The sequence below is a fragment of the Lathyrus oleraceus genome, chromosome 5 (genome assembly GCF_024323335.1).
Source record: "Lathyrus oleraceus cultivar Zhongwan6 chromosome 5, CAAS_Psat_ZW6_1.0, whole genome shotgun sequence".
In the NCBI taxonomy this organism is placed as follows: Eukaryota; Viridiplantae; Streptophyta; class Magnoliopsida; order Fabales; family Fabaceae; genus Lathyrus; species Lathyrus oleraceus.
The window spans coordinates 42,495,176-42,520,837 of record NC_066583.1 but is presented as its reverse complement, the minus strand read 5'-3'; the positions used below and the strand labels follow the sequence as shown (position 1 = coordinate 42,520,837).

General features: G+C 37.3%; 1 non-coding gene across 1 annotated transcript; it reads left to right on the top strand.

The window, feature by feature from the left end:
• Nucleotides 1–2,093: 2,093 nt before the first annotated feature.
• On the top strand, nucleotides 2,094–2,200 carry LOC127089558 (small nucleolar RNA R71). Its single transcript, XR_007791137.1, has one exon. It is a non-coding gene; the product is annotated as a small nucleolar RNA R71 (small nucleolar RNA).
• The last annotated feature ends 23,462 nt before the right edge of the window (nucleotides 2,201–25,662 follow it).

Here is a 25,662-nt window from a genome sequence, read left to right as displayed (position 1 = left end):
TCTCTGGTGCTCTCTAGAGGTTTTGCAGTCTTCCTCCAGCATAATACGATGCATACAGATTGAAGGACTTATTCCTTTTAGATCGGCGATGTTATATCCTAACGCTGTTGGATATTTTCGTAGGACATCTAATAATTTCTCGGTTTCCATCTGTCCTAAGCCAGCGTTGACTATTACTGGTCTTTTCAGTTCAGTGTCTAGGAATTCGTATCTTTGGTTCTTTGGTAGTGTTTTTAATTCCAAGTCAGGTTTCTTTGGGCATGGCATGTGGTCGGGTGTAAGTGCTAAGCATTCGCTTAGACTTTCGTTTTGGTATGGTTCATGCCAATTATTGTCTTCAAGGATTGGAGGGATTTGGATTTTCATTATTTCAGAATACGTGGTTTCTTCCATCTCCATCTCTCTCACGCATTTGTCTATGACATCAAGCAGATAGCAGGTGTCGTCTATAGCTGGCGCTTGTAAGAATTGGGTTAAGATGAATTCAACCTTTTCCTCTCCAACTTCGAATGTCAGCTTACCTCTCTTTACGTCTATGATGGCTCCGGCGGTAGCCAAGGATGGCCTTCCTAGAATGATAGGTGTACTGTCATCTTCTTTAATGTCCATGATTATGAAATCGGTAGGAATGTAAAATTGACCTACACGAACTGGGACATTCTCTAGTATACCGACAGGATATTTAATCGAGCGGTGAGCTAATTGAACGGACATCTTTGTCGGTCTTAACTCTCCCATATTGAGCCTTCTACAAATGGTTAGGGGCATTACGCTAATGTTGGCTCCTAGATCGGATAGAGCTTTGTCTATGACGAACTTTCCAATGACACAGGGTATGGAGAAGCTACCCGGGTCTTTTAGTTTGGGAGGCATGTTGTTCTGGATTATGGCGCTACACTCGGCAATAAGTGTAATTGTTTTGTCATCCTCAATCTTTTTCTTATTGGATAGGATTTCCTTAAGAAATTTGGCATAGGAAGGCATTTGTGTGATGGCTTCTATAAAGGGTATCGTAATGTTTAATTGCTTCAGAAGCTCAACAAATTTCCTAAATTGATTCGCAGTTTTAGAACTTTTGAGTCTTTGAGGATACGAAATGGGTGGTTTATAAGGAGGTGGAGGCACATAAGGTTTCTCTTTCTCTTCGGCCTCCTGGGTATTATCTTCTGTTTCCTTTGGTTCATTCACCTGCTCAGTTGAGGTTTTATCTGGTTTTTGGTACATGGCAGAGTTTTGGAGTCTCGGATCTACGGTCCATCTACTTCTTTTCCACTTCTCAGTATAACGGCATTTGCATGTCCCTTCGGATTAGGTTGCGGCTGTCCAGGAAATATTCCAGCTGGAGCGGCTGTAGATGCTTGATGTTGAGCCACTTGTGAAATATGTGTTTCAAGCATTTTATTGTGGGTGGCTAAGGCGTCTACTTTATTCGCTAGTTGTTTAAGTTGCTCGCTAGTATGTATGTTTTGGTTCAAGAAGTCCTTGTCTGTTTGAGCTTGAGTAGCTATGAAGCTTTCCATCATCAACTCGAGATTTGACTTCCTAGGCATGTTAGGAGCATTATTAGCTGGCTTTTGATATCCAGGCGGAACAGCTGGTGTTTGGCCAGGTGCATAAAGGGCATTGTTATTCTTATACGAGAAATTGGGATGGTTTTTCCAACCAGAGTTGTAAGTATTTGAATAGGGATTTCCTTGTGTGTAGTTCACTTGATCGGTTGGGACTCCTACTAATATTTGACATTCTGGTGCAGTGTGTCTAGGATTTCCACATAGCTCACAGTTTGGTGTTACAGCGGCCACGGTGGCTGCGGGTGGTATGGTCAAGTTATCTAATTTTTGGACAAGGGCATCTACCTTTGCATGAACATGGTCAAGGCTACTAATTTCGTACATTCCACCCTTAGTCTAGGACTTTTCCACTGGAGTTCGTTCACCTCCCCATTGGTAATGGTTTGGGCCATGTTTTCAATGAGTTGATATGCTTCAGTGTATGGCTTATCCATAAGTGCACCGCCCGCGGCAGCGTCTATTGTAAGTCTTGTGTTGTACAAAAGCCCATTATAAAAAGTGTGAATGATCACCCAGTCTTCTAGACCGTGATGTGGATATATCCTCATCATGTCCTTGTATCTCTCCCACGTTTCTTAGATAGATTCCACTTCTTTTTGCCTGAATCTGTTGATTTGAGCTCTCAGCATAGCAGTTTTGCTCGGCGGAAAGTATCGGGATAAGAAGACGTTCTTCAGCTCCTCCCATGTTGTAACGGAGTTGGAGGGCAAGGATTGCAACCAAGCCCAAGCTTTGTCTCTTAGAGAAAAGGGAAAAAGGCGCAGTCTTATCGCATCTTGAGATACACCATAGGCTTTTACAGTATCCGCGTACTGCACAAACTTGGTCAGGTGCTCATTAGGATCTTCTGTTGGATTTCCAGCAAATTGATGTTGTTGGACGGCTGATAAGAGTGAGGGTTTCAGCTCGAAATCGTTTCGATTAATAGCGGGGGCAGCAACGCTGTTGTGAGGTTCTTATTGAGATGGGATAGCGTAGAATTTAAGAGGACGATTATGTGGTACTTCGTCAACCATGTTTGGTTTTTCTTCAGATTTAAGAGGAAATGAGATATCGGGAATACCGTACTTTTGTGGATATTCGTGTATTCGGCGTCTCACGTATAGGAAACGCTCTAATTCAGGGATTGGTGGTGCTAAGTTATCGCCTTGTGAGCTAGTACTTGGCATACAATCAGGGAAAGGAAAAGAGAGAAGATTAGTTTTTGTTTTTACCTTAGTCTATACCGTGCAACGAAAGAATCGCACTATTCGACTAAAATAGGTCCCCGGCAACGGCGCCAAAAACTTGATGCTTGTCGTGGCTATATATAAAATATAGTCTGTCGGGTACTTGACTGCAAGTGCACAGTCTAGTCGCTTTAATTTTAAAAGATATCGATCCCACAGGGACCTATGGTCAAATTAGTGCTACTAACGTCACTATCTTTAGCTAAGGGAATTGATTAGTAAGAGTTCGGGGGTAATATAGTAAATCTAGGGGAAAATTTCGGTTTTAAGAAAGAATTAAAGGAAGGAATCAGCATGCAGCGCATTAATCGTCAGGGATTCGATAAGTTACCGGTGAATAGTTTAAATACCAAATATCTCTTAGTAAAAAATGTTTATTTAAAAGACTTTATCTCACACTCTCGTGGTTGTTGATTCGGCCTATAAATTTAAGTCAGAATCTACGCTCTCGCCGTCACATTTGAAGTCAAAATTACTTTTTGAAAATAAATAAATTCTAATTGTTTTTAAAGTGCTCTCGCTGTTTTTAAACCCAATGCCTAATTTTTACTATCCAACTCGAGCCTCACGCTCTCGCGGTTGTTGGTTCTCACCTTAGTTAATTTTCCACTCTCGTGGCAAAATCGTATTAAATAGCTTTTCACGCTTTTGTGATAAATTTAATTAAATTCATATTAAAAACTTCAGCCTAAAAGGTTATTTGAGAAAAAGGGTTTTCACCGGTTATTATTAAATCCCATCAAATTATGTTGCTACATACCGATACCGGTAGTTTAGCCGGACATATTAACTAAAGCAATCGCAAGGCATAAACAGATTAACTCAGTGGAAAACATGCTTATAACAATAAATGGGCAATAATAATAATTCAATAAAAACCTGGAGATCGAAGTACAGAGTATAGCGATTCTTGGAGCACTTGAGCAGTCCTCCACAAGTCGGTAGGCTTTGCTTCTTCAATACAGATTACTACTTAAAATTAAATAAAGCGTAGTAGTTCCCCAGTGTAGGAAACTACTACTATGGCTAACTGGAAAACTAACTATGAAAAGAATGACGAATACAATAAGGCAACGGAAACAAGGTTGCTGGAAAGAAAGAAAAAATGCTTAATGCTAAAAAGCTGGAAATTAAATTGCAGAGCATCAATATCAAAGTAGGCGTCTTCAATTTTTCCCAATTGAGTCCTTTATATAGTGTCCATTAGGTATTGGTAGTTGAGGAATTCAAGGAACACTTGGTCTTGAGAGAGGAAATCATGGGAAAACTTTGTTAGAGGAAATATAGGCACTTTTGGGTGCCTATTGTTGACTGCTTCAAAGCGCAGTTTGTGGCCGTGTGACGCTCGTCATGGGCCTGTGACGGTCGTCACAGTCTGGGTCGTAACGAGCGTCATGAATGTGTGGCGATCGTCACATCAGCAAAATCTGCTTTTTCTGTTCTTCTGGTTTTTCTATGCTTTTTTACTTGTTTCTTCTTCTTTTTCTTCCTTTTCTTCATTTTGCTCTTTAATGCATGGAGATTTAAATACCTGCAAAAACAACACGAATACTTGCGCAAAAATCGGGATATTAATCGAAATGATGTGATTTATGAGTGTAAATAAAGGCAATTATCTGATGTGTTTTCGCGTTATCAGTCGCCCTCACCTATTTATGAAGGTGAGAAAAATACACAAGAAGGGAGAGTTGAATTGTGTATGCCCAAAAATCGAATTCACTTCTAAACCAGCAAGTTCGGATTGTTAACAAAGTTCATACTCTGATATCAAAAGTAAAACACAACATTGGAAATAAAATGTTTAGAAGTAAATTCATGCAACACATAAAGATTGTCTTGTTTCCTCTCCTTAATTGAGAGTAGTTCAGTCTCCTTGCCTTAACAAGAGCTTTTTACTATAACCAAACAAGTTACAAATTGCTCAAGCACACTTGCAAGAGACTTCAATGCTCAATCAACCTAGAAAGAGACTTCTGCTCAAGTCCTCAGACAAGAGACTTCCTTACTCAATCAACCTAGAAAGAGACTTCCTTGCTGAAGTCCTCAAACAAGAGAAATCATTGCTCAAGTTCACAGGCAAGAGACTTCCTATACTTTAAACAAGAAGTTTAGTAGAAAATATAACTATTATACTTTGATACACAGTAAGAAGTATAACAGTTGTGCAACAATCACAAAGGTTTTACAACCTCTTAAGTTTTCTAAGATAGAATAAGATAAGAAATCTTAAGAGATTTAGGCAATAATAGTTACAAGAAATAATAGCTCAAAATTATGCTTAAGATCTTTCAAATGCGTTGTGATGTTGTAACCTTCCTTTGAATCTTCAGCTTCCTTTTATAGAGACTGAGAAAGAATCGTTGGAGGGTTTGAACATAACGAGAAAACTTAGTGAAGAAGTATGCCAAGAGAGACGTTTGAGACTAGCATCCGGTATGAAGCTTTATCCATTAAATAATATAATTACTCACGACATATTTTGAAGTACTAGATATCTACCAAAAGATAGAATAGACTGAAGATGTCACATCTCTATTCCTTAATCCTTGAAAAACGAAACTCTTGTTGACTTTGTCTAAAAATCTGGTATTTGATAAGACAAGTATGTTTTTGGTATGGTGTGCAGAACATATGCCCTTCAATATTTTAGAGTTTGGGTTGTCGTCAAAAGCTGAGTCTTGATACCAGAGTCTGATGCCTTTAGATGCTGATGAACCACTTTAGATTCTAATCAATCAAAATTAGACAGACATTGCTTCTTCACATATGCTAGCAATCAGGATTAGTTTTATGCTTCTGATCCTGCACACATAAACAAAACGTTAGCATATCCAATTGTTCTTTAAATACTTTGCTATCATCAAAACCTTAAGAGATATGAACAATATTGTTCCAACAATCTCCCCATTTTTGATAATGACAAGCAAATGTATTTAAGAATAATGGTTGATCAGTTTTAACTAACTTGACAATATCAGAGTCTGAGGTCTGTAAGCTCCCCCTGAGTCTAATAGTCCATATATTGAGTTTTGTAAACTCCCCTTAAGTTCTATCCAAGTTAATTTAAGCTTATTTTAATATAAAAATGTTCAGAGGAAATTAATATCAAAATAACTGAATAATTAGGGTTCAAGATTAATTAAAAGAATTAAAAAAGCATGTTTAACCTTCTTAAATATTCCCATAATTTTCTCCCCCTTTTGTCATCAACAAAAAGATAATAAATACATATACTGATGACTGGTAATCATATGAATCACAATTTTCAAGATGGTCAAAGGTAGACTGTGATAGCATGGTTTCGAAGAAACAGTAATTTCATATGCACAAGACTCAAAGACACGGTCTTCAAGATAGATGAGGTGTGAATGAAAACCCCTATAAAAACTGATGTAGAGCCAACACCAAATTATACAGCTCACAAGAATGGGAAAAGGAAGATATTTAAACCAAATAAGAGAGATTTTGAAAAAGAAATCCACAATATGATGAGAAAATATGCTCAGGAGGAGAAAAGGAAGAAGAATAAGGCCGAGGAATTGATAAGAACTCAGAGAACCACACCAGCATGTGAAGAAATCACATCTAGTGGAGTGACTGAGAAGAGCAATATTCCAACAGCAGATGGGGAATGGGATAAAGACTATAGAACTTTTCTGGAGACTTACAAGGGAACAGAAGACCAAAAAGATAGTGTTTAGGAATTGTTCTTGTAATGTCTTATGAATAAAGTTCCTATTTCTTTTCCAATTGTCATCCACAACCTTTGTTTTCTTTCAAATTATGATTTATGTTTAAAAATAAGTCAGTAAAAAAAACTAAGAAAGATTAAATCAAAAAGAACAAATAAAGGATTTTTATTAAAAAGAAATATAAGCTGCAGAGATAAAACATAAAACAAATAAAACATCTAAGCAGAAGAAGAAGAAGAGAAGAAGAAGAAGAAGAAAGAAGAAGAAGATTCATCCATAGTGAAGCTAGCGGAAATATACCCGAATGCATCGCACGCTCGAATATACAACAGAGTCGCTATCGAACTTTATTCATTATCGAAGGAAAGGGAAAACATCGATAAAATTCTGGGGAAGAGAAATGGGTAAGGAAGTCGGTTAAAAAAGGGGAAGGTATTAACATCCTTCACGTTTGTTGTACTCAATGGGAGCCGTTTTGATTTTTCTTGCTCGAATGGGTGTTACTATCTAAAGGTACTCATAAAAGAATAAAGGGAAAAGGAGAAGAATAAATAAAGTGCTTAGTAAAGATTAAGGCCCTCATGCCTACGTATCCTTATATAAGGATTTCTGAGCTCTGTAGTTCATAGAACTAATGGGGAGATGAAAGAAAAGTGATAAATGTATGGTTTGAACCAAAGGATGATGTTGTTTGAACCCATAGGATACGTATGTCTGTGAAGGAGAATAGCGATCCAAAATGCAGCGGAATTTAAAATTTTCTCCTTTAATGATCCTTACGAATGGGCATGATCAGTGATAGAATCATTACCTCTTATGGCGATCACGAACGTTGAACGATGACAATGCCTCTACTCAGTCCACACGAACGGATTCCTTCAATCTCAATGCTAGCTGCTACGAATGAAGGCTTTGAGTGAGAGAGAGAGAGAGAGAGAGAAACGAAAATCAAGAATGACAATGCTTCTACCCAAGGGTTCTATTTATAGAACCACTTGTGTGGGCTTCAAGCTAAAATCCCACTTAAGTGTATTTTGGCCCATATCTTATAATATGCCCAAAATCACTTAAGCGTATGGTACCTTACCATATTTCGTATTCCATTTAAGTGCACCGTACCCTACGGTGTTCCTTAGTTACTCTATTTCTCATCAATTCGTCCTTTGTGTGTGACCCTGTAGGTTTTCGCGACGTTGGCAATTATATTAAATCACGCATTTAACATAATAAACAGTGAGTGGTATCTAGCAACACATCACTGCTACCCAAGACACGAAAATGTCATGTGATCTGACAAATCCTTCTGTGATAATAATTATGTGTATAATTACCCTTTTGCCCTTATGTCTATATTGAACACAAGGCATAGACCGTGTCATCCTTGTCCAGTTCAATATTGGGCCCATAGACATTTATCCTGTTACGCAGAATGGGCAAATTCCATCTAGGTCACTCATGTCCCTCAACATGCTTTGTGGAGTACCCATCAACTGTCTTTATGGTTATCCAGTTACAGACAACGTTGGATCAGCAATAAAGCACTCGACTCTACATCTAGGGTCCATAGTGGTTTCAGGTCGAAGAGTGGTATACACCATTATCACCATGAGAATAACTTATGACACTTTGCATAACATTCTATATAGTATTCTCATAGCGGGTCAATCCAGTATAAATATTACTCTTAATATTCATACCTATGTTTGAGACTTGATAACTCCTTATCCATGATCCATGAGATGTGATCATCAGTCTATAAACATAATAGTCTCCATGCTTTAATGTTATCCCACTTCACAATAAAGCTCGACTACAGATACTTTAAGAATAGTGTCCTTATGTTTAATGTGATCTCATGATTAAGTCACACTTGATACATTAAACGGACTAGCTATTCTAGGGACTTTATTAAACAAACATAATAAAGAAAAAGTCTTTTATTATTAATAAATAATTCTATACAAGTACCAAAAGTATTGGCCTCTAGGGCTTACACCAACAACCTCCCACTAGCACTAGAGCCAATCAGGCATACCCCTAATGCCCATGGATCTAGTATGGCCATCATGCTTCTGCTGCGCAAGAGGCTTTGTCAGTGGGTCAGCAATATTGTCAAGTGTAGGTACTCTACATATTTTCATATCTCCTTTATCTATTATCTCTTGAATGAGGTGATAACGCCTAAGTATGTGTTTGGATCGTTGGTGAGATCTAGGCTCCTTAGCTTGTGCGATAGCACCATTGTTATCACAATAGAGACCAATGGGATCCACAATGTTAGGAACTATGTCAAGTTCACTAATGAACTTTTTGATCCAAACAGCTTCCTTTGCTGCACTTGAGGCAGCAATATACTCGGCCTCGGTTGTAGAATCAGCAACTATATCTTGCTTTGAACTTTTCCAGCTCACAGCGCCACCATTTAAGTAAAACACATAACTAGATTGCGATCTAAAGTCATCCTTATCTGTCTGGAAGCTGGCATCGGTGTATCCAATTACAGCCAACTCTTCCCGACCTCCATATATCAAGAATGAGTCCTTAGTCCTTCTCAAGTACTTAAGGATATTCTTGACAGCTACCCAATGGGCATCACCAGGATCAGATTGGTACCTACTCGTTGCACTTAAAGCATACGAGACATCTGGTCGAGTACATAACATGGCATACATGATAGATCCTATTGCAGATGCATATGGAATCTTATTCATGCGATCCCTTTCTTCCTTAGTTGAAGGGGATTGTGTTTTTTATAGACACAGGCCATGTTGCATAGGTATGAATCCTTTCTTGGAATCATGCATGTTAAAGCGTCTCAGCACTTTGTTTATGTACGTACTCTAACTTAGGCCAAGCAGTTTTTGTGATCTATCTCTATAGATTCTGATTCCTAATATATAGGCTGCTTCAGCTAGGTCCTTCATAGAAAAGCATTTCCCCAACCAAGACTTTACTTGTTGCAGGGTAGGGACATCGTTTCCAATGAGTAATATGTCATCTACATATAATACCAGGAACACGATCATGCTCCCACTAACCTTCTTGTAGACACAAGGCTTATCTTCGTTCTTGATGAATCCATATTGTTTTACTATTTCATCAAAACGAAGATTCCAGCTTCTGGAAGCTTGCTTCAATCCATAGATTGACCTTTGTAACTTACATATCTTTTGGGCTTCTTCTGGTATGTCAAACCCTTTAGGTTGTGTCATGTACACATCCTCAAGAAGATTCCCATTAAGGAAAGCAGTTTTGACATCCATCTGCCATATTTCATAATCATGATATGCAGCGATAGCAAGTAAAATCCGAACAGATTTAAGCATTGCAACTGGTGAAAAGGTTTCATCATAGTCAACCGCATGAATTTGTTTGTATCCTTTTGCAACCAGCCTTGCCTTATAGGTATGTACCTTACCATCCATGTCAGTCTTCTTTTTGAAGACCCACTTGCATCCTATAGGGTTAACTCCTACAGGAGGCTCTACCAAGGTCCAAACTTGGTTTGTGTACATGGAATCCATTTCAGATTTCATGGCTTCTAGCCACTTCTCAGACTCGGGACCAGTTATGGCCTCTTGGTAGGTCACGGGCTCATCTTGATCCATGAGTAATATATCACCTTGATCTGTTATGAGATATCCATATCTCTCAGGTAGGTGACGTATCCTGCTTGACCTACGCTGGTCTTGTTCTACTTGAGCAGGTTGCTCTTCCACAACCACTTGTGTTTCCTGCTCTAATTCCTCCATAGGTGTATTGATGCTTTGTGATTCTTGAATTTCTTCAAGCTCTACTTTCCTCCCACTGATTCCTTTGGAAATAAAATCCTTTTCTAGGAAAACTCCAGTTCGAGCGACAAACACTTTGCCCTCTGAAGGATTGTAGAAGTAATACCCTCTTGTTTCTTTAGGATACCCCACAAATAAGCATCTGTCAGATTTGGGCTCAAGCTTAGTTAAAATTTGTCGTTTCACATAAACTTCGCAACCCCAAATCTTCATGTAAGACATATGTGGTTTCTTACCACTCCATATCTCATATGGTGTCTTCTCAACCTTTTTGGATGGAACACGGTTAAGTGTGTAAGCTGCTGTCAATAGTGCATGTCCCCAAAAGGAGTTTGGAAGATCGGCGTGACTCATCATGGATCGGACCATGTCTAACAGGGTTCGATTCCTTCTTTCAGATACACCATTCCATTGGGGTGTTCCAGGAGGAGTAAGTTGGGATAGGATCCCACACTCTTTCAGATGGTCATCAAACTCTAGGCTTAAATACTCCCCACCTCGATCTGATCGAAGAGTTTTAATATTCTTACCTAGTTAGTTTTGTACTTCATTTTTGAATTCCTTGAACTTTTCAAAGGACTCTGATTTGTGTTTCATTAAATACACATAACCATATCTACTGAAATCATCAGTGAATGTGATGAAGTACTGAAAACCTCCTTTGGCTGGTATGTTCAGTGGTCCACATACATCAGTATGTATGAGGACCAAAAGATCATTAGCTCTTTCACCTTTTCCTGTGAATGGAGACTTTGTCATCTTTCCAATTAAATAAGATCTGCATGTCTCATATGATTCATAATCAAAAGAGTCCAAAAGTCCATCTTTATGGAGTTTGGAAATGTGTTTCTCATTTATGTGGCCTAATCGAAAATGCCAAAGGTAAGTTGGATTTAACTCATTAGGTTTCATCCTTTTAGTATTAATGTTATAGATAGGCATTTCAAGATCAAGGACATATAGACCATTGTTCATTTGTGCAGTAGCATAGAATATATCATTCAAATAAATTGAGCAACAATTGTTCTTTATTATAAATGAAAAACCAAACTTGTCCAAACAAGAAATGGAAATAATATTCATGCTAATTGCAGGTACATAATAACAGTTCTCTAACTGAATTATTAAACCACTAGGTAAAGTCAATGCATAAGTTCCTACGGCTAAAGCAGCAACCTTTGCTCCATTGCCAACTCGTAGGTCGACTTCACCTTTTGCCAAATCTCTACTCCTTTTTAGTCCTTGCACATTTGTACAAATGTGAGAACCACATCCAGTATCTAATACCCATGATACAGAAGTAGATAAATTAATTTCAATAACAAAAATACCTGAAGTTGAAGTCTCTACTCCATTCTTCCTATCTTCCAGGTACTTTGGGCAGTTTCTCTTCCAGTGTCCGGTCTTACCGCAATGGAAGCAGATGCCTTCTTTTGTTATGCCTCCACTAGGCTTCAAAGCAATAATGGTGGGTTTGGGTTTGGCAACTTCCTTGCCTTTCCCTTTATCATGTTTGAGGACAATCCTCAAGTTTTGGTACCAATCCAGAAAATTTGTCCCAAACAATTTTTCCTTGTCAAGGATTGATCGCAAGATGTTGTTAAAGGTGTTTGTTGTCATGGTAATCTACATAAGGATTAATGAAAATATAAGTATCATTGACATATTTAATTAGGCCTTTAATTAAATATGCTCCCACTATTTTACTCAAAATAAATGACCCTCATCATTTGATTCGGAAAATCCCGTTGGAAGATTTTCTAGTGGGTCGAGATCCATATTTCACTTCGTTCTAAGTCCGTGTAGGCGGATTACACAAAACTAGGTTATTTAGGTAGGAACTCCTTCCAATTGTATCTCATACAACTCTCGAAAATTTCAGTTGGGTGAATAACTCCTTATTCCAATCCATCATATGGATCATTCCCAACTCTTGCTTCTAGACATATATAATATTATTATAATTAAGTTTGACCCATTGTTTTAGCAGTTGGATATTACAATTATCCCATCGCACCTTACTAATACAGAACATGCACCTCGCGTAGGCGAAACCTACATTATCCGATACTAGTCTTGATGAGTGCTAAAACTTGGAAAGCAAACATATATAATATTATTATAATTTGTTTAGTTAAGTTTGATACATTGTTTTAACAGTTGGATATTACAATTATCCCATCGCACCTTACTAATATAGAACATGCACCTCGCGTAGGCGAAACCTACATTATCCGATACTAGTCTTGATGAGTGTTAAAACTTGGAAAGCATAAACTTAATATTTAATTTGAGGGAATTGCAATTTTTGTGATCTCACCGGCTTATTTATCATATAAATCATTTCTCACATGCATCAACATACATTTACATGCATCAACATATATACATACATAATGAAACAGTTATGGCCCCTAGCGCAGTTGTTCTCCCAAGCCAATGAGAGAACCTAAACTAACCTAATAACGATCTAAGCTTCTCCAAGCAAGATCTTCAAGGTTGTCCTCCTTTGGCACTGACTTCTTTTCTTTCTTCATAATGTTACATTACATAAAGAAACTCGTTTTACATACGAGAGAGTGAGATGAGAAAAGAAGTTACATTGAGAGATTAAAAGAGAGGCACGACACACAGGTCGTATTTTAAAACCCAAAACAAAATAAAGGAAAACTAAGGCCATAACCGGTCACCACAAGACAATAATAAACACATTATTATTATTATCAATTTTAATTCTTTTAATCAATTAAAACCAAATTAAATCTCGACGACCGATCACATTACACAGAGTTAGCCGAACGGGTGAACTTTGCCTTGCGTTAACCGGTTAACCATATGCGTTAACCGGTTAACACTGTTTGAAAATCTGTTCATAATTTGTATTCTGTTTTGCGTTAACCGGTTAACCAAATACGTTAATCGGTTAACACTGTTGAAAACTGTTAGGAAGCTGCATTCCGTCTTGCGTTAACCGGTTAACCATATGCGTTAACCGGTTAACACTGTTTGAAAATCTTTTAGAAAACAGTATTCCGTCTTGCGTTAATCGGTTAACCATATGCGTTAACTGGTTAACACTGTTTGAAAATCTTTTAGAAAACAGTATTCTGTCTTGCGTTAACCAGTTAACCATATGCGTTAACCGGTTAACACTGTACGAAAATTTGTTAGAAAGCACAACTCTTGTGCAGTCACAACCCCAATCGCATAACTCTCTGACAAGACAACCCTTGTGCCGTAACTAACCCTGATGCACCAATTTCAGACCGTCAAACACATCTCGATTGTTTATTCAGTATGATTGATCAACACGTCATTGCTTCACCATACTAATGTCAGATCAAGAAGCAAACGACCATTGATCGCTCAAAGGAAAACAACCATTGAGTGTTTGAATGAACGAAACAAGAACACTATATCATATATAATGTATTTTGCATCAGGATTACTTATATCATATATATAACTTGATCGATCTCAATTTAATCTTTGATTCATTCTGTCTTTAATCGTATTAATACAGAAAATAAACAGTTATCAGATTCATGGTTTCGTAAGTGGCTCTGATACCACTGAAGGAGAATAGCGATCCAAAATGCAGCGGAATTTAAAATTTTCTCCTTTAATGATCCTTACGAATGGGCATGATCAGTGATAGAATCGTTACCTCTTGTGGCGATCACGAACGTTGAACGATGACAGCGCCTCTACTCAGTCCACACGAACGGATTCCTTCAATCTCAGTGCTAGCTGCTATGAATGAAGGCTTTGAGTGAGAGAGAGAGAGAGAGAGAGAGAGAGAGAGAGAGAGAGAGAAACGAAATTCAAGAGTGACAATGCTTCTACCCAGGGGTTCTATTTATAGAACCACTTGTGTGGGCTTCAAGCTAAAAGCCCACTTAAGTGTATTTTGGCACATATCTTATAATATGCCCAAAATCACTTAACCGTATGGTACCTTACCATATTTCGTATTTCATTTAAGTGCACCGTACCTTACGATGTTCCTTAGTTACTCTATTTCTCATCAATCCGTCCTTTGTGTGTGACCCTGTAGGTTTTCGCGACGTTGACAATTATATTAAATCACGCATTTAACATAATAAACAGTGAGCGGTATCTAGCAACACATCACTGCTACCCAAGACACGAAAATGTCATGTGATCTGACAAATCCTTCTGTGATAATAATTATGTGTATAATTACCCTTTTGCCCTTATGTCTATATTGAACACAAGGCATAGACCGTGTCATCCTTGTCCAGTTCAATATTGGGCCCATAGATATTTATCCTATTACGCAGGATGGGCAAATTCCATCTAGGTCACTCATGTCCCTCAGTATGCTTTGTGGAGTACCCATCAACTGTCTTTATGGTTATCCAGTTACGGACAACGTTGGATCAGCAATAAAGCCCTCGACTCTACATCTAGGGTCCATAGTGGTTTCAGGTCGAAGAGTGGTATACACCATTATCACCATGAGAATAACTTATGACACTTTGCATAACATTTTATATAGTATTCTCATAGCGGGTCAATCCAGTACAAATATTACTCTTAATATTCATACCTATGTTTGAGACTTGATAACTCCTTATCCATGATCCATGAGATGTGATCATCAGTCTATAAACATAATAGTCTCCATGCTTTAATGTTATCCCACTTCACAATAAAGCTCGACTACGGATACTTTAAGAATAGTGTCCTTATGTTTAATGTGATCTCATGATTAAGTCACACTTGATACATTAAACGGACTAGCTATTCTAGGGACTTTATTAAACAAACATAATAAAGAAAAAAGCCTTTTATTATTAATAAATAATTCGATACAAGTACCAAAAGTATTGGCCTCTAGGGCTTACACCAACAGCCTGAACCAAGGAGTAAACTGGAATATTGGCTGAAAAATAAAGTATATTGCCTACATCAGGCTCCAAAGTAAGTAAACAAGATTCTTGGTTCAGAGGAAATCATCGGTTATTTGCCCAAAAGTATGTATGGAGCTCAAAAAAATAGTGTGTTTGACTCAAAAGAGAATAATATATCACTAGGGATGAATGATTGGTAGAAGATATTGAATGGAGGTAGTGAATAATGGAAAGTTAATGGTAGGATAAAGATAAATAATTAAAGTAGAAGGAATTGAAGTATTTGGTAGAAATGACAGAAGGTATTATTTGGGACCAAAAGATAATGGTGTTGTTGGAATCCATAAAGGGAATCAAATTTGTACCATAGAGAAAAACAGGCATATTGGCCGGAAAAAAGAAGGAATTAAGTGTTTAGCGTTAAGACAAACAACTCTTGGTACAAATGTGGACACTGATAATTATCATAAAAGGGTATATGTGGAATCCCAGAGAAAAATGGTATTTGGTTCCAAAGAAACAATATATCACTGAGATGAATGGCTATGATTGAATATTGATGATGGACCATGAAAGATATGGATGGTTCCCTAAGGCAGAAGAAGGAATAAATATGCTTGCCAAGAATTCGCATCCTCGTGCCTACGTATTCTCATCATGCAATGAGAAAGTTAGAGCTCCATAGTTTTTGGAACTAATGCAGAACAAGGACAACAAAAGATTTGATAAGGAAATAGAGATTTGATAAGCAACGATGAAAATTATAACTTGAATCTAAAAGATAATGGTATCATAGGAACCCATAAAGGTAAACGAACTTTGAACCAAAGAGTAAACAAAAATATTGTCCAAAAAAGAAAAAGAATCAACTGTGTTAGGATCAAGACAAACATCTCTTGGCTCACAAGATGAACACTAGTTAATTTCCCTAAAATGGTATGCATGTGACCCAAAGGAATATGATATTTGGTCCAAGGAAACAGTATATCAGTGTAGGAGAACAGACAATTTGAAACCAAAAGATAATGGTATATGAATCCATGAAGGAATAAACTATGAACCAAAGAGTAAAACAGACATATTGGCCAAAAAAGAAAGGAATTAAGTGTTTGGCATCAAGACAAACAGCTCCCGGTTCACAGGATGGACATTGGTGATTTGCCCAAGAAAGTACACATGGAATCCAAAGGGTTAAGGTATTTGATTCCAAAGAGAAGATAATACAATACTACTGAGGGATGGTAATGATAGATATAGAAGACTTGGCAGTCATTGGATATCAATCACACTAAAGTTTATGATTAAAGGTGAATATGATGAGCAATTGAGTCATTCGTTTCGTACCCAAAGATATTCAGAATGAGTTAAAGAATGCTCCACTCTCACTCCTTCTTTACTACTTAAGGATCATGGCATGTGATCCTCATCATAACTACAAGTTGCTAAAGAAGACTCTCATTGTTGCTCCTTATGATGAAGACTTGACAATCATTTGATTTGAACCACACTAAAGTCTATGAACAAAGGCGAATACCTTGAGCAACTGAGTCATTTGTCCTGTACCCAAGGATACTCTAAACAAGTTAAGGAATGATCCACTATCATCATTCTTCGTTACTTAAGGCTCATAGCGTGTAACTCTTATCATGATTAACAAGTGTTGATGAAGATTCTGATTGTTGAACTTATAGTGCAGAGTTGCTTGTGAAGAGAGACTTGACAACCATTTGATTTAAATTATGCTAAAGTCTATGAATATAGGTGAATACGATGAGCAACTGGGTCATTCGTCTCATACCCAAAGATATTCACAATGAGGATATGAATGTTTCGCTCTCACCCCTTCTTTATTGCTTAAGGCTCATGGCACATAACTTGAATCATGATTGACAAGTGTTGACCTTTGTTGTGCTTGAGAATTAGTCCAATATGTCTGCAATGTGAAGGTTTTGTACTGACTTTGAAGTCTTGAATCTTGATGTCTTGAGCTCCTGAGATCCATTACAGCTTGAACACAAGGGATTTGCCTTATCAAGTGATCAAGGGTCTTTTGATCACTTGAACGGGCTTGAGGAGTTAAGCACGTTGCCAAGGATTTAGTTAATCAAAGTAAACTTTTACCAGCACATAATCAGTGAGAAAAAGTCAGTTGTATTATATATAACCTAAAGGGTTAATCAATCAAACTAAACCAACTGATTCTACACAACCCTAACCTAGGGGAACATACCATGGTTAGGATGTAATCAATCAAAGAAGTCAACATCAATATTCACATGGAAAACAAATTATTAAAATGATCCATTAAACCTAAAAAAAACTATGCTAAGGGAGCATGAGATGGTTGAGGTGTAATCAATCAAAATCTCAATCATCAAAATTCACATGAGAAAAAATGTTTAAAATCATCCATTAAACCTAAACAAATCCTAAACTAAGGGAGCATGCATAACATGAACTTTATAAACCCTAGAGGTAAAATGGTTGTTATCCATAACTTGGTCAATTAGAGAATTAGTTCTAAATATTCAAAAAAAACTATTAAACACTAATTAAATATAATTGTCTAATTAGCCTGATTATATCATAATTAACCTAGTTTTTTCTAAATAACCCAATGATTATCCTAATTGTTTCTAACTATCATATGATAGAAAAATTAAACTAATATAAAAATAATCTTAGGATGATCATGTTGAGGAGGTGCAGGGTTAGACTGTTACTGACCCAACTGATGATATAGAGCGGTTAGATTAGATGAGCAGCCTAGAGATGATGCAGAAAATTATGTTGCTTAGGATGATCATGTTGAGGAGGTGCATGGTTATACTGTTACTGACCCATCTGAGGTGGCCGAGATGGATGCGACCCATATTGCTGATGAGCTGGTTGATACAGATGTGGCCCCTATTGCTGATGAGACTGAGACAACTGACGTCGAGGCTACTGCCACTGCTACTGCTTCAATAGAGCCATATGTACACACTGACAAAGAGTTCCCAGGAGGACCCAATGACCGATCAATGCTTACCTAGTATGTCGGCCATGTGGCATACCGATTATAGTAGGGAGAGGTATATATTTTTTGTTAAGTTTAATTAATTTATTATTGAAACTTGATATGCTGAAACATTGATAATTTTTTTAACTTTCTTTGTCACAAAAGCATCCAACACTAAAGGTGACATCCCACAGGTCAAAGATAAATAACTTTTGTAAGGTTTCGATGCCTGAGCAGGTCAGGGAGATTGTTGTTGATTTCAGTCTCCTACATATGGCAGACTTCCCACTCACCATGCTTGACACTTCACTTCTAACATTCTTTATTGAGCGATGGCTTAAGGAGACTTATTCCTTTCATCGTCCATTTGGGGAGATGACTATCACTTTGGATGATGTCTCCTCCCTATTCCATCTCCCCACCACCGGTATATTCTTCACCACTAATGTTATTAACCAAGAGCTTGCATGTATCGCGGCTGTATGGAATTTGGGAGTTGTTAAGGTGGTCGTTCTCAATGAGTTCAAGGAGTGTAGAGGAGCTAATTTTCATATGTCTTGGCTATGGGACATGTATATCGAGCTTGTGGAGACACTGATGAATAAGGCATCCAGAAGGGTGTACATGCTACATCTAGCAACATGTATTCTCTTAGCAGATAAGTCTCATGTTTATATTGATGTCTTGTACATGTGGCTACTTAGTAGCCTTGACCATACCATCTGGACTTGGGGTACGTTGCATTGACTATCCTATATGCATCAATTGAAGTTGCGACTGCCTTTGAGACCAGACAACTTACTAGCTATTTAAGTATATTCTAGGTATACTAAAAATTATTATTTGTAGTTTAGTTCTATCTAATTGTTATGTATGATATAACTTTATGTGTCTATGTTCTTTTATCAGTGTTGGATATACGAGCATTTTTCCAACATTTATGAGATAAGGATGCATCATACCCCACGGGCAAAGAGTTAGAAGGCCAGGCAAGCACAACCAGGTGGTGTTACGGAGTACAAGAGGAGTTTTGATGGACTCACAGCTGAAGATGTCATCTGGACATCCTACACAGGTCACAAAGTCCATCGTGAGTTTGATGAGGCTTCACTATTGTCATATCCTAAATTTTGCCCCCCTCACCCCAAATATTTTCACCAGCATTGTTTCATCTGCATGGATTCATTTCATTGAGTCATTTACATAGCCATCTACATATCATTTACCTCACTACACAATGACCATTTCATTTGGTCATTGTATGTCATTAGCATGCATAAAGTTCAACAATCATGTCATTGTACATGTATGTTATGTCATATCTCCATTTTTAGTTGTGTGTATCTATATTACCATTTGAAGCTTATGTTTTGCTTGACGTTTCTTTTCATTTATTTTGAATACATATATAAATCATTTTCAATTTTTTTGAAGTTTTAAATACAAGGTGCATTTTAGTTCTTCATTTCTATTTTTGCAACATAAAAATGAAAGAAAGGGAGAAAGTTAATTTTGCATTTTAAATCTTTTAATTTAGTACATGGTGGATATAAGCTTAAGAAGAAAAAAAATATGCATATTTCATTTTTGCATTGCATCATGAAAGAGTTTACAAAAAAAAGGTAATGTTTACATTACATAAGTTCTTTTATTTTTATGTCTTTACATTAGTCAAGACCAAAACATCAACCTAAAGCCTAATTCCTAAGACCTATACTCCTAAACCTAATGCTAATCATTTTCAAACTTCCATTGGATTTCCATGGCTTCATCCTTTCTTGATCTTCAAGTAAGTTCCATGTCCACCATCAATATGCCTTGCTCATCCAACAAGGCCTATTGCATACACACATACAAAAAGAATCAGTCAATAAAATAAGTCATGCTGGTTTCATCATCCATCCATCAAGAAAAGGCTTATCACAAAGAGAAAATGCACTTAAAGTGATCCCATGTTGAACACAACCTTAAAATAATACATTTGCAAAAAGAAACCAAGACAAAATTCAAAAGAAAATTCGAATTTCACAAGAAATACACATGGCCTGATACGAATTTCCTCACCACGGTCACCAAAATCTCAGACTTTGTGGGATTATTCCACTCTTCTAACAGCTCATTAACAGATCAATTTCCTTGATCATATCCAATACTCATTAGTTCACACACTTAAGGAAGGAAAATCTCCCTAATTTCACGGCCTTCACATGTATCCAATTCTCTACCCTTACTACTATAAATCAACATATTTTTCACACACATTTGGAAACATTGAAAACCCTAATGAAAAACTCATATTGCAAAACAAACAAAAACCTAAAGAATTTGCAGCTACTTAGAAAGCATTTTTTCTCCTAAACCATTTCAGTCAAAGCTCTCAATCCTTAAACCTTTTATGAGCTTTACACTGAAGCTTAATTAAGTTGAACTAAACTACCTAACACATCAAACAACACATCATACATAAACAAGAAATAGAAACAAATAGCATAGAGAATAGAATCAGAAAGTAAAGAAAGAGGTTTAGGGTCTACTTACCTGCGTGGAGACGTCCCTCCAATAGATTTTGGAGTGGTAACCTTTTGTTTTCCCTTTGCTCATCTCTTCATCATATTTGCGTTTGAACGAATTTGAATTTGTTGTTGCTTGAATGCTTCCATTTAATTCCGTACAGTTGATGTTTGTTTATAGAGTCTTGATGTTGAAACACTGATTAGAAGTTAGGTCTGGGGTTAAGTTTGGTATGATTTTAGGTTTTTCATACCTATGGTTTCAAAAATTTGAGTGTGTCGATCTAGTGTTTGGTTGGGGATTTTGTTGATTTTGGTTATAGAATCATGATTAGAGAGATATTTAAGGTAGAGTTCATGTTGGTAAGTTTTGATATTGTTGGGTTTTGGCGCGGTTATGGAATTTTAGGGTTCCGGTTGAAACTCAATCGGAATCTGGGTTCTTGGGGAGACACTCAGGGAAGTAGGTAGTGGAGCTTATGAACACAGTGGTGGTGTTCTTGAGATATGTTAGGAGTAAAAAGAGATCGCTTAAGGTTTCAGTTGAAGAGGGAGAGAGAGAGAGAGAGAGAGAGAGAGAGAGAGAGAGAAAGAGAGAGAAGTCCAAATGAAGTTTCCCTCTATCTCAACATGTTCTAATACCCCTCTATAAGACCCAAATTTTGACCCTAAGATCCCTCATGCTATACCATCATATGCATTGACATTGGGATCACACCTTGGCATCCTCCTTCCCCCTCATTCATTGGGATCCCTCATGTTATACCATCATATGCATTGGCATTGGGATCACACATTGGCATCCTCCTTCCCCCTCATTCATTGGGTTTGGATTGGGAGAGATCACCAAGCACCATTTGATTATATCATACTTTGTATTTTTATCATATTTACTAACCAAAATACCAAAAAAATATGTTTTTTTCCTTTTATTTATTTAATATTTCTTGAATTTCTAATTACTTTTATTTTGTGAAATATTTCTATTTAGAATTTTTTATATTTCATTTTTTTTCTCTTTTAAGTGTGTGTATAAATATTTTATTTTATTATCTTTTAATTATTTAAAAATTATGTCTAATTAAAAAAACTTTAAAAAAAAGGCAATTTATTAAAAGAAATTAATCTTTCCGCTTACTTTTTAATAATCAGCTTTTAATTAAAACAAAAAAAATTCATTATTTTCTCTCTTTTGTCTTTATTTTGATTTTGATTTATTAAGTTGTATATTGTTGTATTACTTACTTTATCTTTATTTATTTGTATTATTCTCCAAATGACAAATGTGCCCTAGTCCCTTTGATTCTAATTTTAATTATTTACTTGCTTTTATTTTTTGCCTTTAGTTAGATAAATTGAACTAATAAATAATCAGTTCAAAAATAAAATCAATATTTTCTAAAATAAAAAACACTTGGTCAACACCAAGTTTTCATTTCAAAATTCAACTTTCAAACATTTCACCATCAACCATTTTCGAACCATTTATTCTCGCAACGCAAATAAAAATGATTGACCCAACATCAAGACAGTTTCTCGAATAAATTCAAAATGACCAACTTAAACAATTTTGAGGATTTTTAAATAATAGAAGAAAAAGACTACCTGAGTGTAAGGTCCAGTCATAGCCACGAGTGTTAGACTCAAGCTGTAATAACTTGCAAGTCCAAATACTTGTCTTCTGCCAAAAATTCAAATGCGTCTTTCTTTCGCAATAAATTGGATGAAAAAAACTACTTGGGTGTAAGATCCAATGCTAGTCTCGAATACTAGGCCAAAGTTGTAAGAGCTTGCAAACCCTAATGTTGGTCTTCCTTTCAAAACACTTGTAAATATTCCAAACTTTTTCATAACAAAATTGGAAGGAAAAGACTACCTGGGTGTAAGGTTCAGTCGTAGTCCTGAGTTTTAGACCCATGCCGTAATAGCTTGCAAGTCCTAAATGTCGCATTACGCGAAAAACCGGCGGGAAAACAAGAACAACAGAGCCGCCACCGTGCGTTATTTATCCCAAAAGAGGGAAAGGAAACGCTCGAAGTAAACCTGGAAAAGACATGGTCTCGCGACCAAAGAGAATGGGATCGGGAGTCGGTTATGCGAAGGGAAGGTATTAGCACCCCTACGCATCCGTCGTACTCGACGGGATCCACGCACAATAGGAAGGAAAAATGGTTGCTAAAACACTGCTCAAACACACACACACACTGGCTGAAAGGGACACAAGAAAACAGACTGAAACTGACTCGGCAGGATATCGCATCCTGGGCCTACTTAGTCTATCAGGCATAGACATCAGAGTCGAAGTAGTTCGGACTGGGGAAACGACACATGCTCGCTAGGATATCGCATCCTATGCATACGTATCTTCTCGGACGAGAGAAGAATCAGAGCATTCGTAGCTCGGCTTACACGCACACAAACAAACACAGGCAAAGGCAAACGTGGAGCCTGAATGCCAATCACTGGACTTACATCAGCATCCGAACCAAAACACACTCACACTGGAACCCAAATGCCACTCGATGGACTTACATCAGCTTCCAAGCACACAACAAGACAAAACAAAGACACAGGCGCCCGGAGAGATCTGCTCATCTCCTGCCTACGTACCTCATCTGGTATGAGGATCAGGGCGACGTAGTTCCCCTACGGAGGGAAAAAGGACTTAGCCTAACCAGATAACAGAGGGAGACACAACTAGGGAGACTACGACTCGAGCCTAGATGTTATCATGCAAAATCATCCCTAAGTTAAGGTTTCTAGCTAACTTGCACAGGAAGCAAGCCTATCCTAAACATGACTTGCACAGGAAGCAAGCTACACACACACTTAACTTGCACAGGAAGCAAGCCAAGCACAACCTAGCTTGCACAGGAAGCAAGTCTAAACTAACCCTAACTTGCACAGGAAGCAAGTCAAACAAACATACAAGCACAGATAGCACACACTATACACAAGCAAGTGGCTCAAACAAGGGTTAGGTTTTAGTCGAGGGGTCATATCAACCTCAACAAACAAACCTCTGGAACTGGGTGAATGTGCTCTTAACCTTGCCATTGAGGGGCTAAGGTGAAGCAGATGAAAGGTGAGTGAAAATAAGACTTCACAGCTCTTATCCCTGGCCTGGGAGAGCTTAAGACAAGAATGTGTGGGTTCAGAAAGTGGGAACCCTTCTACACATTTGATACTGACTCAACTGTACAATTGTACAAGATCTTGGGTTTGTATCTGCAATGCATCAACACAGTGGTGTGAGCAAAGCAGATGACACACAGAATAGCAGGGGATAGATTGCATATCCCTTGGGTTCTGCCAATTGCCTCTTCACTTAGGAGGTCTTTGACTCTATGCAAGGACAAAGTTAAACATCCACAAACATTGCCTCTTAAGGAGGACTTCAGACAGTTGCCTGGCCAAGTAACAGGCCAGGTCTTCCAGACTACATGAAGATGAGAAATATACCTCAATGCAAATTGCTTATACAAGCAAATCAAAGCAAAAGTTCACAAGGAACTGAGCAACTAAAAGCACCTGAAATGGTCAAGCAGATGTTAGTATGCAACTTCAAAACAAAGCAAAAAGAAACAGACATCAACAGTTAATTAGAGGCAAATGGATATGCAAGGCACAAGGCTTAAGGCATGAGAGCCAAGCCACCTACAAAACAAACAAGTTAGACAAAGATATTCAAGCAAACTCATATCAAAAGAATTGGCCTCATTGGTCACTTGTTGGTCAACCTGAAAACACAAGCTCAAAAGTGAGTAACAGGACCACTAGGGCAAGCCTAGGGTCAAAAGAGAATGAAAAAGTTAAAACAGCAAAGGGCAAGTATCCAAAATCATGTTCAAACAATCAAGAAACAAAACCAATTGGGTTCACATTCATATCAATCATCATCATCATTTCATGAACAATTTAGGTCGAAGTGTTGCAAATAGAAGCTCATAGAAGTCAACAGCAAGACTTAACTCAAAAGCAATCTTAAACATTTCCAAAAATCACCAAATAAATCATGACCAATCTTAACACATAGCATGGTAAGCATGTCAAATTTCAGCACATTTGGACAAGTGGAAAACAGTCAATGAAAATCAGAAAGTCAAGGCAATTTTGAACATGCTCAATGAAGTCAACCAAACATGCATCAACTTAGAAAAATCATAAATCAGAGATGGTGTATGATAAATGAATGGGACTAAAACCATGGCAAAGCTTAAGATGTCTAGTTATCTCATGTAAAATTTCATGTCCATCTAATAAAGTATGGGAATTTCACAAATGAAATGGGAACATGTGTCACAAAAAGTCAACATATGACTAAACAGGGGAGCAAATCCCAAACAATTAGGAAATGCCACAAATAATTCCAAGAAAATTCACATGTAAACTAGACATCCAAGAGTAGGTTCATGCAAAAATTCACATCAATTTGAGGTCAAGAAGCATGGTATCAAAAATCATGAAGTTGCACATCAATGGTGTGACACAAATTGTCACACCCTACTTCAGAAATTCATAACTCACAATCCAGATAAGATAAATCCACAAACTCTACACCAAAATCACCATGAATATGTCTAGTTTAAGCCCAAAAAATTTGGGGGCCATTGGATAAAGTATCACCATTTCACAAATGTTTTGGCAAAGTGTACAAAATATGCATACATGTCACAAACCCTAATACCAATTAAAATCCACTCATCAAAAAAATCTGGAAAAATCATGATAAAAAACTAGAGATTGTGATGAACATGATGCAAAAAATCCCATGAAATTTGGATTTGAAATGAAGATGTTATGAATTTTGTAAGTTGGATGGATCAAAGTGAAATAATTGTGAAAAAACAACATTATTCAATGAGACATGGGGTCCGGCCAGTGGCATTTTTGAAATTACCCACGCCACTAATCCAAACGCAGCGTTTTGGCTGCTGAAACGAAATAATCCTATTGGTTGTTGGCTATAAGACCATGCCATGCACGTGAAA